Here is a 15,368-nt window from a genome sequence, read left to right as displayed (position 1 = left end):
CTTCACTGGCTGCGCAGACATCTCTGGTTGTGTGTGCTCGCCAGGGAAAGGCTGACCCTATGACCACCTGTCTGTTCCTGCCATCGAGATCTTAGAGATAAAGAAAAACCACAGTCTCCAAGTCCACATAGCCTTGATCTTTAGCTTTGTGTGGCTGGGCTAAGTTCCCTCTCCTCCCAGGCTCCGGCTTCTTCATTTACAAACGGAAGCTCGTGGTACCTGTCTCAAGCATCCCTTACAGTTCATTCAGCTGACACATGCTGAGTGCTTGCTGGGGCTAAGTAGTTTTTAAATCTTGGCTGTGTCGCTCGTTGGCTGGGAAATCTTATGAAAACTTGCATTAGTATCTCCTATAGTGTGGGTCTGGTGAATTAGTTCAACTACAGCTGTTTAGAAGCGACGTTTTCCTTCCCTTCTCCTTCCTCTCCCTCCCCATTGGTCCTCTTTTTTATGGTGCTAGGGGACAGAACCCAGAGCCAGAGCCTCGCTCATGCTACGCAAACACTCCCACTGAACTCTACAGCCAGCCTGCATTTTTGGTTTTGGAAGACATTCTCACGGGAGGTAGGATTAGGAGGTGGCAGGGGGCTCTCTTCAGTCCTTACAGATATCAGCTGAATTTCCTCAAGCACATTGCATGTTTCCTCTTCCTCTTTGAGAGCTCCAACCATGTATTCATTTTTCTAGTTCTATACTTCTTTCCTTTGTTCCTTCCTTCCTCCCTCCCTCCCTCCCTCCCTTCCTTCCTTCCTTCTTTCTTTCTTTTCACAAGCTCTCATGGATTCCAGGCTGGCCTGGAACTTACTTTGAACGTTAGCCCCTCCTGCCTCCACTTCTCAAGCGCTAGGATTACAGGTGTGTGTCACTTTGGCCGCTTGTCTGTGGGGCTGCACAGGAACTCCACCAACAGCTATCTATCTCCCGCCCTTCCCATTCCGTTTCCTTTCTGGATTTCATTTCAGTTTCTGTTGCTCCTATGCCTTCAAGCTCACTCGTCTTTTCTTTCACAATGTCCAGCTGGTCATAAGTCACATGGCATTTATCGTCTTAGTCATTGTAGTTTATCTAAGTTGTATGTGAGGCTTCAAATGCATTTTTTACATCTCTGCTTAATTTTTGAACAGGAGGAATGAAGTTATGACGTCATCTCCTGCTCTCTACTAATCCTGACATACTTGTCACTTCTGCGCTTGGCTCACCTGGTTGGTTATTGTCCTCTTTGTGCGTTGTGTGTTTTCTGCCTCCACCCGCCTAGAAATCCACCAGCTGGGTGTCAGACACTGTGAACTTTATCTCTGCAGCTAGTCCTACAAGCCTCGTCCCTTGGAACCATCCTGATTCTTGATGCTTCTGGGATCCAGGGTGCTCTGTTTGATTTGTTTGATTACCAGATCCTCACTGGTAAGTCAGGATCTTTCTTTCTGAGAATTCTGTCCGGTGCCCTGTGGGTCAGTTTTCCCAGTCTGCCTTGTGGGATTGGGCTTCTGTACAGTCCTGAGTGGGAGGTAGACTCTGTTCTCTCTAGTCTTGTCAGACAGATCTGTCCAAGGAGCCTCCTCTCTCGCACTCATAGGTTAACTGTCTGCTGAAAACTTGAGGGGCCATCTATGATCCCTGAGTTTCTCCTCCTGGGCACTTCTGTCTCTGGCACTCAGTCCCATGCCCTCTAGCTTTTCAGACTGCCAGCTCTGTGTCCCCAACTCAGGGACTTTATGGGGCTCCACTCTTATGCCCCCAACCTCCTAGTTAGCTTCAGCTGTCAATTAGAGACAGCCAGTTGTCTGAGAGATTACCCTGATCAGTTGGCAAACGGAAATGTCTGTGGGAGACAGCGAATGATGTCGGAGGCCCCGCCCACTGTGGGTGGTACCATCCCTGGGCCGGTGGGTCCGGGTGCTGGAGAGAGAGCAAGGCAGTGAGTGAGTGGCGTTCTCCCAAGCTTCTTGCCTCTGCTCCTGCTTGAGCCCTGACTTCCCTTAGCGATAAACTGTGACCTGGAAGTGTAAGCTAAAATAGCTCTTTCTTCTCCAAGTTGCTTTTGGGCATGGAGTATTACAAGAAGAAAGTAATTAGAGCGCAGAGACCTCCTTACGGCACAGCCGGAGGTACAGCAGTGATGGCCTCATTCACATTGCCTCCCATTGTTCAAGGACTGTTGCTCTTTGGTCCTTCCGTGTCAAATGTCTTGCACCTTATTGCTCTTTACAGCAAGATGCTAAATCTTGTCCCTGTTGTTCTATGTTGACCACAAATAGAATTCTGATTTTTGTCATTTTGCTAACATTATTAATTTGCTCTTTACATTCCTCACATCTATTTTTTGTTATTCTTTGGAGATACATACACACATACATGTATACATACACGCATACATACATACATGCATATATACATGCATGAGCAGCCTCAACATATTATTGGATAATTTTGTCAGATAACATTTTATTTATATTGAATCATCTTTTCTGTAGCTTGATTTTGTTGGCTTTCTTCATTAGTGTTAGATTTCTTTCTCTTTTTTTGAGATTTTATTTATCGTTATATGTTTGTAAGTATTTACCTCCATGTATGTCTGTGCACCACCTGTCCTTGGAGGCTAGAGGAAGGTGTTGTATTCCCTGGACAGTTTTGAGCTACCATGTGTGTACCGAGAATTGAACCAGGGTCCTCTGGAAGAACAGCCAATGCTCTTAACTACTGAGCCATCTCTCCATTCCAGGACTAGATTTCTTTTCTGTTTGTTTGTTTATTTTCTGGTTTTTTGTTCCCCTGAGACAGGGTTTCTCTGTGTAGCAGCCCTGGCTGTCTTGGAACTCTTTCTAGACCAGGTTGGCCTGGGACTCACAGGGATCTGCCTGTCTCTGCCTCTCAAATGCTAAGATTTAAGGCGTGTGCCACCGCCACCTAGCTTAGATTTCTTTACATGCTTAAAACTGTTGGTTTCAGGCTCATTTGGAATAGCTGGGGAAAGATTTACTGTGTTTTCAAGCACAGACTAGTTTTCGTCATCTCTGTGATTCCTAGGCTTTCAGAGCGGCGGTGGTACCCCAAAGTCTGAACTCGCAAACCCACCTTTAAACTCTGTGTCCCTTGTCTGTAGTCTGCTAACAGCAAAAGCCAGGCTCTGAGAGGACCTGGACCCTTGTTCTCAATCCTAGCCCCTCTGTGCCATTTTCTTCAACTGTATGAACTTCTCTGAGAATTAATCCTCACCTCTCCAAAACTGGCACAGTACTCTCGGAGGTTTTGGGAGCCTGAAGCAACGTGGCTTGCCTGTAATTCGAACTAAGACTGGCTGTCTCCTGCAGCCTGAACGAAGGGGAGGAAGTTGATACTAAGCCAACAGGTGCAGAGGAGGCCGCTGGACCTTGAAAACAAATGGACTGCTGAGCGTTTACATTGATCAGAATGCTCCCTTAATCCATCTCTGTCTGTGTGTTCTCAGAGGGAGTGGGCAAAGCGCGCAGAGGCAGGGAATGCGCGCTATTTCTGGAGGCAGAAAGGGACAAAACCAGCAGCAGTAGTCTTCCTGGGGCTGACCTGCTGCTGTGACTGGAAAGAGAGACCTGTTCTTTCTCAGCCCTGGGAGACGGAGTCGGAAGCCCCTCTCGCCAGGATTCAGCCTGGCGTGGGCTAGTGGGGGATTTAGGCGCTTGGGGTGGGAAGCAAGAGCTAATTTTGGGCGAATGCCTCTGGAGCCCTGGTCAGGATCAAAGGGTGCTTCTTCCTGCCCCCGACCTGACCCCATTCTGGATATAGCTGACCCCAAGCCCCTTCTAACCAGGAGCTAACGCGATGGATTTGTGTTTTTTTTTCTTCCACTTCTTGCCCACCTCCTCCTCATCTCGGGTTTATTTTTACCATTTGATTATGTGTGTGTGTGGGGGGGGGTTGCACATGTCTGGAGGTCAGAAGATGTTGGAGGTCCATCCTGAAGCTAGGATTACAGCTGATTGTGAGCAGGTCAGACATGGGTGCTGGAAACCAAACGCAGGTCAGGTGTCTACACCCCCGGAGGCTATCCCAGGCTAATTCTCCCATACTGGCTGCTTGGATTCTCAAAGTCATGGGCAGTGCTGATTGTCACTTGAATGACCAACTCTCCCTTTCTGTCTCTGTGTCCAGTAACTCAGCACAGGACACCAGCAGGAGAAAGTAAGGCAAGGGAGAAAAACCGTAGGTGGCTACAGTCAAAGATGCTTCATATAGGGAAACTTGATTCACTGAAAGTTTACAAAGCAAATAGGACTTAGATTAATTTTTGTTTAATTAGCCAGGGTCATGGAACTGAAAGTAAACTTGTGCTTTTTATCTTAATCACTAATTGCCTGAAGATTTTCTGGTTTGTTTGTTTTTTGTTTTTGTTTTTTTTTTTTTTTTTTCGAGACAGGGTTTCTCTGTGGCTTTGGAGCCTGTCCTGGAACTAGCTCTGTAGACCAGGCTGGTCTCGAACTCACAGAGATCCACCTGCCTCTGCTGTTTCTCTGTGTAACTTTGGAGCCTGTCCTCCAACTCACTCTGTAGACCAGGATGGATGTTAATGGCTTCATTTTCCTAGCGACAGCAAAGGAAACTTAAATGACTTGCTTGGCCAGATTCTCTCAGGTAACTAATGGAAACCTTAAATTCCTATATATGATCCACGATATTTTTTTCATCTTATTGACCTTGGTACAACTTTACTTTCCTCTGGCAGGTGTGACGATTAAAACGGCTTGGGGAGGAATGGGCAGTAGTCATTCAGGCTCGGGATAAACCGGCATTTGCTAGCACCCACTGTGCTGTTAGGAGCTCGTCCAGGAGCTTGAGGGAGGAAAAGGCACATGGCTCCCCAGCCTCATAGGCTGCAGCCAGCAGATGGCAATGACCAAACAGGTGGTGACTGCAGAACTCTGGGTGCTGTGGGAACAGAGTGGAAAGCCTGCCCCACCCTGGCCATGCCTGAAGGACAGCTGCCAGTTAAGACGGAGGAAGACAATGCCAGAAGATGGAAATTATCTGAATAGCCACCAGTTGTGCCGTATGCAAAAGCTATGACAGCCTTCATGTGTGAATCACCAAGACATTTTTAAATTTATTTGTTGTTAAGACAGGTTTCGTGTATTAAAGGCTGGCCACAAACTCAATGTATAAGCTAACATGACCTTGAACTTCTGATCTTCCTGCCTCCGTCCCTCAAATGCTGGAATTACGAGTGTGCACCACCATGCCTGGATTGCAGGATACAAGATTCACACACAGGACTTTGTGCATGTTGTACAATCTATCAACCGAGTTACGTCCCTCGCCTACGTCTTTGTTTGTTTAAAGGGGGGATGATTTGTTTTTAATTTTTAAATTTTTATTTTATCTGTATTATGCACCATGAGTGTGCCTGGTGTCTGTGGAGGTCAGCATAAGGATCCCATGTCCCGTCTGGAACTAGAGTTACAGAGAATTGTCAGCCGCCATATTGATGCTAGGAATTGGACCAACACCCTCTGCCAGAGCAACAAAGACTTTCAACCACCAAGTTGATTCTCTAATCTTTCTTTTGTTTTTGTGTTTTTGAGACACATTCACTTGTAGCCCAGGCTGATGACAAACTCTATGTTGTCAAGGATGACCTTGACTTTTGATCCTCCTACGCCTGCCACCCCAGTACTAAGATTACAGACAAGGGCTTATATGGTCTAGGAATCAAACACAGGGCTTCATGCATGCTAAGCAAGTGCTCTGTCCTCTGAGCTGAAGCCCCAGTCCCAAAGGATTTGCTTGGGTGTGGGAGCCCCCAGAAGTGGATCCGCTCCACCTAGACCGAAGGTCAGAGAGTTCAAGCCTGTTCTTGCTCCTTCAAGGTTACAACAGGAGGTTTGACCCAGGGCGTGGCTGCCTACAGGATGCTTTGACCTAGGATGTGGTTACTTAGTGCTTTGGGTATTGAGAAAGTAATTACTTTGTTTGTACCTTGGAAAAGAAGCCTCTTGCCTTCCCCCTCCTATTTGAATTGGGGTTTAGCCGGGCGATGGTGGCGCACGCCTTTAATCCCAGCACTCGGGAGGCAGAGGCAGGCGGATCTCTGTGAGTTCGAGACCAGCCTGGTCTACAAGAGCTAGTTCCAGGACAGGCTCCAAAGCCACAGAGAAACCCTGTCTCGAAAAACCAAAAAAAAAAACCAAAAAAAAAAAATTGGGGTTTATAAAGCCTATGAGAAATAAATGGGGGCACATTCAGTATTCGCTGGGTTGACCTCCTGACTCTATCCTGTGTCTCTGTCTTTTCTTTTGCATCTCTGTTTTTTTTTTATACTCAGCATTTCTTAATCCTCACGCTTCCCTTCAAGCAGGGATGAATACACCGGGCAGGACCCTGCTGATGTTGTCCCCCAGATGTGAGATACAGCATTTGGGCTCTTGGCTTCACAGATCCCAGCTCATGGTCACTGGGCTCCAGTGTTCTGAACCGTGGTGAGGCAGAACGTGGTGATGAGGAATACAAGGTTGCTTACTGCACCGTGGCCAGGAAGCAGCATGAGTGGTCACCAAAGACCCTGAGATGAACTATTAAAGACCCTGAGATGGATCACCAAAGACCCTGAGTTGTTACTTCCCAGGAATAAAAGGTCTAAAACAGCAGTGCTTGTGCCATGGTGGTGGCTGGGTGGTGGTGGTGGTAGTGGTGGCGGTGGTGATGGCAGGGGTGGTGGTGACGGTGGAGGTGGTGGTGATGGTGGTAGCAGGGGAGGTATGGTGGTGATGGTAGCAATAGTGAGGGTGGTGGTGGTAAGGACTGTGTTGGAGGCAATATCTTCATTGATTAAGTTTTTCTTCATGAGTCAGATAATTTATAAATATTATCATTATTTTGAGATGGGGTCTTATTATATTCCATACTGTCCTTGAACTCCCGATCCTACCTCTGGAGTGCTGTCTTTCAGCTAAATATGCTTGTGATGGGTTACCATGCTTAGTTTATATATACGCTGCCCTTTAAAAAGTGACCTTTTTCTGAGTGGTAGTGGCACACACCTTTAATCTCAGTACTCAGTAGACAGAGGCAGGTGGATCTCTGTGAGTTCGAGGCCAGTCTGGTCTACAGAGCAAGTTCCAGGACAGGTTCCAAAGCTACAGAGAAACCCTGTCTCAAAACCAAAAACAAAAAACAAACAAAAAGAAGCCTTTTAAGTGATGGTCTCATTGGTCTCATTTAACCCAGGCTGGTCTTGAACTTGATATGTAGCCAACTCTGGTTTTGAACTGTGGATTTTCTGTCTATCTCCTGAGTTATGGGATTACAGGCATGCACCATCACACCTGATTAACCTGCCCTTTCCAATAAGGACTTTAGATAGCTTAGAGTGAAATATCCTAACATGGCTTGAGCACTTGAAAATTGATATTACTATGTGGGATTAAAATCCAATAAGTTAATTGTAAGCCTGAATTGATTTGCTGTTCCCTGAGGTAGAATGCTGAGCTTCCTGGCAGCCATGGTTAAATGGAGGTATTGTAACTTGTCAGCATCTAGAATCCCCTAGAAGACAAATGTCTGAGCAGGTCTGTGAGGGTTGTCTAAGATCGGTTAATTGAGGTGAAAAGACCCCTACCCTTGATGTAGGGGACCTCTGAGCAAGATGGCCATCTAGAATAACCCTGTAGAGCTTTGGAATTGATTGAAAGATTATGGGCCCAATACATACGGTGGAAAATGACAGGGAAAGACACCTGATGTCAGCCTCAGGCCTCCATGCACACAAACATCCCCACACATAAACACAGGCACACAGACTCAAGCACGCATGCGCTTTCACACACATACAAAGAAGATAAAATCGGTGTGTGACAGGAGAGCTTGGTGGTACAAGCGACCACCAGCTGGAATCTCTGGGGTACCAGCATCCCCAGAGCTGTAGGGTAGTGTCTGCTCCCAGGAGAGGTGCTGCTTTCTGCTTTAGCATGTTGTCTGCCCAGCTGCAGGTCTCTCGGCCCTCTGAACGGAGTGTGGCAGCTGGTGGCAGCATGGTGATTTGCTTGGTTCTGCCCTTCCTCCTAGTATTATTCTTTCTGTAATAAAACTTTTGCTTTGATCTGCCGGAATGTTGAGTGTTTCATTTGCCACCCCTGAAGTCACGAAAATGTCTCGGAGGACAGCTTTCAAACACCCTCAGAGACAGAAAGTGAACTAGACAGGGCAGACAGCACCTCTGCTTTTTGGTGGAACAACTCAACACCATAAAATGTCAGTTTTCCCTAAGATATTTGGTTTATTATGTATTTCACTAAATAGGATTGCTGGGATTTTTCAAGACAAAGTTTCTCTGTGTAGCCCTGGCTGTTCTAGAACTTGCTTTGTAGATCAGGCTGGCTGCGAATTCAGAGATCTGCCTGTCTATTCTTCTTGAGTGCTGCGATTAAAGACATACACCACCACCACCCCATTTAATGGGATCTTAAGGAAGATGTCCTTTTTTCTAGAAAAGTTGTCCTGGAGCTTAGATGAAAAATACACACACACACACACACACACACACACACACAGAGAGAGAGAGAGAGAGAGAGAGAGAGAGAGAGATACACACACACACATATATATATAAATATATCTAGAGATAGAGATATACATCTCCCTCCCCAAAAGAGCTGTGAGGAGAGGGTTGTCAAGCAATAGATCATGTTATAAAGGGTTTATAAATAAAACTGGTAAATGCAGAGACTATTAGAATAAAATGGAAAGTCCAGAATTAGACCTAAGTCCACTTGAAATTCACCATCGGATAAACAGGGCATCTGAGACATTGGGAGAAAAGCTGCTCCTTTAACAATTGCCATGGGGACAACTGGACAGCTGTTTGGAGAAGGTTAAAACTGGACCCACGCCTCACAGTGTACACCAGAATAACTCCAAACAGACAGACATCTTAGAGTGAAAATAAATCCATAGACACTAATGGAGATGCGAGAATTTAAAAAGATAGTTTTAATGGGAGAGCTTCTCTGACTCAAAGTCCAAGTTCAGCAGCAGTGAGAAACCAGAAAGTTTCCCTACATAAAAATAAAATGGGCATGGGAACAACAAAGTCAAAAGAAAATGAACACAGGATCATCTATAAATTCTGCTCTTTCTAACGTATAAGGAACTCTTAAAATTGGAGGAGGAAGGACTGATAAAACACTTTTCACAGTATTCAGGAATACTTTTAGAGACAAGTTCACTGAAAAAGATCCGGATTCTTTTAAACCTTTTTCTAAAAAGAGAAATGTTTGGAGGGGGGATTTCTTTAGTGTTTTCTTTCTAAATTTTAGGTTGGGTTTCTTCATATGGGTTAGGTTGACTTGGAATTGGTGATCCTCTCACCCAGTCTCCTGCATGCTGGGATTACAATCATATACTATTGCACTTGGCATACAAGTTCTTTCTTTACAAAGAGAAATCAAATAATAAATTCAGACTGATATAATTAGACAAACATTTGTAATAAATAGCAATGATGATTAATGAATAATAAAATGATTATTGGCGGATATCCTACTTAAATGGTTCCAAATTTTAAATACACCATTTGGAGGTTGAGACAGCAGGAGTTTAAGATTAAGGGAAATGCTGATCAATGGTACAATGCTTGCCTACCAACACACACAAGGGCCTGGGTACAATTCCCAACATTGACAGAAAAGAAAAGCATTAGTGGAAGGATTTTAGTGACAAAGGGGAAAAGACAAGACCCATTTTAATCAAGTGAGACAACTTGACCTTAGATGGAACAAACCAGTAGGAAACACACATCTCCTACATAATTTTCCTCTGTGGAAGATTTTATTTTTAATTATATGTGTGTGTGTTTGTGGGGGGGTATGTGCACATCTGTGTGTGTTCAGGTAAAAGAGGAGGTTGGAGGAGTTGGAGTAAATTGTGAGCCATCCATTGTAGGTGCTGGGAATGAACTGACATCTTGTCGAGAGCAGTCCCTGCTCTTAACCACTGAGCCTATCTCCAGTCCCAGTCTTGGGGGTCTTAATGTGATCATCAGTTTGGTGGTTCTTTGGGAACCTTTGTTTTTCATGAATGAACAGTCATGGTGTCTACAACTTTCTTTCCGGTAGTGCAGGAAAAAGAAAATGGCCAGATGCTTGCCTAGTATGCACAGAATTCTGGGTTCAATTCCCAGCAGCACAAAAATTGGTTGGTGGTCCGTGTTTGCAATCCCAGTACTTGGAAGGTAGAGTCAGGAAGATCAGGAGGACGAGAAGTTCAAGATTATCCTCAATTGTACAGCAAAGTCTGGAAGCCTGGGCTTGGTGAGATCCTGTCTCAAAAACAAAAAGTTATCTGAGTATTTAGGATATAAAGCATTCTTGCTTTAATAATGATTGTCATAATGCATGCTTAAAAATCTGAATCTTGAACCAGGTGGTGGCACACACCTTTAATCTCAGCACTAAGGAGGCAGAGCCAGGTGGATCCCTGTGAGCTTGAGGCCAGCCTGGTCTACAAGAGCTAGTTCCAGGACAGCCTGGGCTACACAGAGAAACCCTGTCTCAAAAAATCAAAAACAGAGCTGGGCAGTGGTGGCGCACGCCTTTCATCCCAGCACTCAGGAGGCAGAGGCAGGTGGATCTCTGTGAGTTCGAGGCCAGCCTGATCTACAAGAGCTAGTTCCAGGACAGGCTCCAAAGCCACAGAGAAACCCTGTCTAGAAAAACCAAATATATATATAATAAAAAAACCCACAAGAAAAACCCCACCCCCAGCAACAAAAACACTGACTCTTAACGTTTTGCTGTTGGGGAAGTTGTCTGGCTTTGTTTTATTATGAAAACCAACCTTTTGAAAATGGTTCTGTGGGCAATAAACACCCAGCAGAGGGAAGGCTGTAATGTGCCGGAGTCTATGGATGGAAAGACTCAACAAGAGGAAGGAGCGTGGCTTTACTACTGTGCTTACTTAGCTAGACTGTGTGAGAGCTAGTGTATCTTTTCTTTCTCTGATTCTTAAGGAAATTTTCACTGAAATTTACAGATACATGCAGACAAGAAAGGACCTTACTGCATAGCCTGACTGATTTCCCCAAAGTAAATGTATCCACAGAACCCCCACCCAGTTCAAGAGGCAGAACATTCCAGAGCCCAGAGTCTCTCCAGGACTAAGCCTGGGCTCAGTCTGAGGACCACCCCGTGCAGACCACCCCGTGCATGCTTTCTTTCTTTCTCTGTATACATATTTATTTCATCTTTTTTAAAAAAAATTCAAATATCTTCACTGTGTGCCAAGTGTTCTGAAATGCTTGTTGCTCTGTGTTCTTTGAGCTCAGGGCACACCTGCTACGACAAACCCTGGGGACATGTTAAACTTATTTTTCCAACTAGAAACAGTATAGTCGGGCCCAGGAACCGCTCACCCTGTAGCTGAAGATAGGTGCCCCAATGTTACAAAAAAAACTTTGGGTGACTGTCCAGGCAGCAAAATGTCTCTGTCAGTTCTAGAGTTTTTTTTTTTGTTTGTTTGTTTTTTGTTTTTTGTTTTTCGAGACAGGGTTTCTCTGTGGTTTTGGAGCCTGTCCTGGAACTAGCTCTGTAGACCAAGTTCTAGAGTTTTAAAAGTTGCTTACGATGCACTTCTTATTTACTTAGGTGATATTATATCCTTCTGGAGTCTTTGATGGAGTTAAAGAATAGGTAGTTATAGTTTTCCTTAGTTATAACAAAAATAAAGTAGATATAAATATTATAACTAATTCTTGCTTGATACCTGCTTTGTTATATGTAATTTTATTGTGTTCTAGTTAAACTTTCCTTTTTATTTAAACAGAAAAAGGGAAATGGTGTGGGAAGTTCTTCTGTCTATGTGTTGCTTTTATTGGCTAATGAATAAAGCTATTTTGGCCAGTGGCTTAGCAGAATAGGGCAAGGTGGGAATTCCAAGCAGATAGAGGAGAAGAGAGTAGGCGGAGTCAAGGAGAAGCCATGGAGCCACTCAAGGAGAAGCCGTGGAGCCACCGCAGAGACAGATACTGGATGAAACCTTACAGGTAGGCCACAACCATGTGGTGACACAGATTAATAAAAATGGGCTAATTTAAGATATAAGAGCTAGCTATAAATATGCATAAACAGTATTGCAATTAATATAGTTTCTTTTTTTTTTTTTTTTTTTTTTTTGGTTTTTCGAGACAGGGTTTCTCTGTGGCTTTGGAGCCTGTCCTGGAACTAGCTCTTGTAGACCAGGCTGGTCTCGAACTCACAGAGATCCGCCTGCCTCTGCCTTCCGAGTGCTGGGATTAAAGGTGTGCGCCACCACCGCCCAGCAATTAATATAGTTTCTGTGTGGTTATTTTGTATCTGGGTTTCTGGAAACGAACAACTTTGTCAACAAGGAAGGTGGAGAAGTACAAAGAATTCAGGTAAACACTCATTAGCTTGACGACAATGGCAGAGCCAGGACCCCAGATCCAGGTCTGTGGGTTCTTTGGTCACCATCAGTTCCTATGACGATGTCCCTGCTCCTCTTTTGCCTGTTTTCTGTGGCGGTGTCTTTTCACCCGGGGCTTGTACATGCAGAGGTCACCCAGAGAAGGAGGGTGTGATAATTAATAACCCTCCCGTGGCTGGAGAGATGGCTCAGAGGAATAGAGCACCGGCTGCTCTTCCTGAGGTCCTGAGTTCAATTCCCAGCAACCACATGGTGGCTCACAACCATCTGTAATAAGATCTGGTGTCCTCTTCTGTACTGCAGGATACATGAAGGAAGAAACCTATATACATAATAAATAAAAATCTTTTTTTAAAAAAAATTAATAACCCTCCTCTCACAGGAAGACCATGAATCACAATAAAATCACCCCACAGTGGCTTACTGAGTCCCACCAGAAGCCAGATGACATTGGCCTGTTTCTTCATTTAACCCCTACAGTAACTCAATGGGTTTTCTTTACGTTTTTCTGAGTCAGGCTCTCATGTGATCGAGGCCTGTCTCAAACTCCCTAAGTAGCCAAAAATGACTTGGAAATTCTAATTCTCCTGCCTTCAGCTCCTGAATGCTGAAGTTTCAGGCATGTGCCACCACACCCAGCTCTGTTTCTTTCAGAAAGTGACACAGAGGTCCAAAGGGCAAAGGGACTGACCTACTAGCCGTAGGTGTCAGGGTTAGGTCTCCTCTGCCACAGTCTGTACAGAGAGGGCACCCACAGGGTTTCCTGTGCCTGTGGGCTGCCCAGGGGTGATCAGAGACGCCATTACCAGGGAGCAGCTCTCCTCCAGGCCAGTTGCGTGGGTGCCCACTCTGTGAGGTCAGCACATCACAGGCTCTCGCTGTTCCTGGCCACACGCTGGCATGCAGAGGCCTCCGGTGTAGTCTTCCATAATGGTCACCTGATCCCAGAGCTGGTGGGCACACAGCCTGAAATGTTTATGCTCTGACAACCAACTGGCCTGACAAACAGACAGGCAGGCAGGCAGGTGATAAGAGGAGACAGGGGAAGGTGCTGGGGGAGGGCTGGGATGAAGGAATCCCCTCCCTCCCAGAAGCACTGATTGCCCCGCTGGAGCCTCTGAGTGACAGTGACATTCTCCAGGGATTAAGCACGCAGTGTGGAAGCCGGGTCTCCCCAGGGGGTGCAGAGCCCTATGGAACTTAAATCACGCAATTAGCCACCAGCTGATATTTCTCCCACATGCATGTCATGCCTCCATCGCTTTCCACCCTCCTCCTATCCATGAGAAATTCCGTAGTGACTGGCTTTTTAACACAAATCCATGCTGGACCCTGCCTTGGTTTTCTTCTAACCAGCAAATGAGAGAAGGTCTTTCCTGGCTCATCCACACCTACCTCAGAGCCCTGTTCGCCCAGGAAGCCAGATCCAGGCAAGCCTGAGCTCTGCTGAATTCTGAGACCGAGCCATGGGAATTCTGGACTCAGCCCGCACTGGGGTTTGTTGCCAAGTCTTGAACAAGTGGCAGAAGAAAGCACTGTACCCCCGCTGCTAGAGAGAATGGTGCTTTTCCAGGAGGCAAAGATGCTGATGTCACTGGTATGGGATAACGGCTTTACTGTCAGGGACATGGGATGTGCCCTGTGCTCTAGGACCTGGATTTCTGGACTCCCAACCTGCAGCCACTTCGACCACAATAGAGTACCTGCCACGGGTTTATTGGAAGACAAAGGGCCTGGTTGGTAAATTCCCAGCCAATGAGATGGAGCTGAAGCTCTCTCCCACAGCCAATGAGAGATGTCCTCTGAGTTGTTAGGCAGAAAAGAGCCTAACATGGGTCATGTCCTCACTGGTCCTCAGCTAAAGTTCCCTGCCTGTCTCCTTCACATTCAAATGTGCATCCAGTCCCATGAGTAACCACATTATTTTTAAACAGCATCTTCCGCCAGTCTCTCCTGTTCGTTGTTGTTTCAAAGAGGTGGTTCTCTGTGAATCCCGGGTGGAGCTCTCCATTACTCAAAAACATCTCCAAGGATGACAGGGAGAAGAGCTTGGCCAATAAGTAATGCTGCCTCAGGGGGCCTAGATAGCTGGGAGGGTCAGGACCTGAGGGCAGAGAGAAGCAAGCTGGGTCCCAGGCTCCCATTTTACCAGGACTCCCTACGCTGAATAAAAGCTCAACTCTGAGAAGACCTCATTTATTTCCACCAATCATTTGTCCCTGCTCGTTTGGTTGTTTCTAGCTATTGCCACTCCGAACAACACCAGTCAGTTCCCCTCAAAGTATGGCTTTGACGGTGGCTACACAGACACTCAGAGAATTCGTTTCCTGTGCTGAAATGTAAAACTATGTATTTTCAGTTAGCATACAAAGTATCGGGTTTCACTATGGTGTTTCCGTACTTGTCTGTCTTTGCACCTTGCCCACGTTCCTCACTGTCTGTCCCTGGGCCTCCTCCTATCCCTCCTCTCCAACCTTGTGGCAATGTTATTAGACAATTCCAGGTCACACGCAAAGAGAGTGCTGCAGCTTGCATTGCTCCTTGCAGCAGAGGACCAGGAGGTCTGAGTCTCCCAGCCTTGCTGGCTCTGGGAGCACAAAACTTGCCCATCTGCTGGTTTGGTGTACATATCGTAGGGGCGGCACATCTGAAATGGTCTGCCGAAGACTGACTGCATCAGCCTGCAAGGTAGGTGACTTTCCCTTTGAGTCCAGGACAGAGAGTGGCTGAGATGCAGAGTGAGCACTGAGCCTCAGCCCTGGAGCTCAGCATTCCAGAGACCTTGCACACCATCTCCGAGCTTCTCTGTCTGTAGGGTAGTGGCATTAAATGAACAGGTGTGAGAAAAGAGAGTCTGAAATCCAGTAATAACAATTACTCAGGCTAACAAGACAAGGCAGAGTGCCAGTGTCATAGAGGTTTTGAGAATGGTTGAGCCTGGAATAAAAGAGACCGGGTTTATT

The sequence above is a fragment of the Chionomys nivalis genome, chromosome 8, assembly GCF_950005125.1.
Source record: "Chionomys nivalis chromosome 8, mChiNiv1.1, whole genome shotgun sequence".
Lineage (NCBI taxonomy): Eukaryota > Metazoa > Chordata > Mammalia > Rodentia > Cricetidae > Chionomys > Chionomys nivalis.
Note: the sequence above shows the minus strand (reverse complement) of the source record.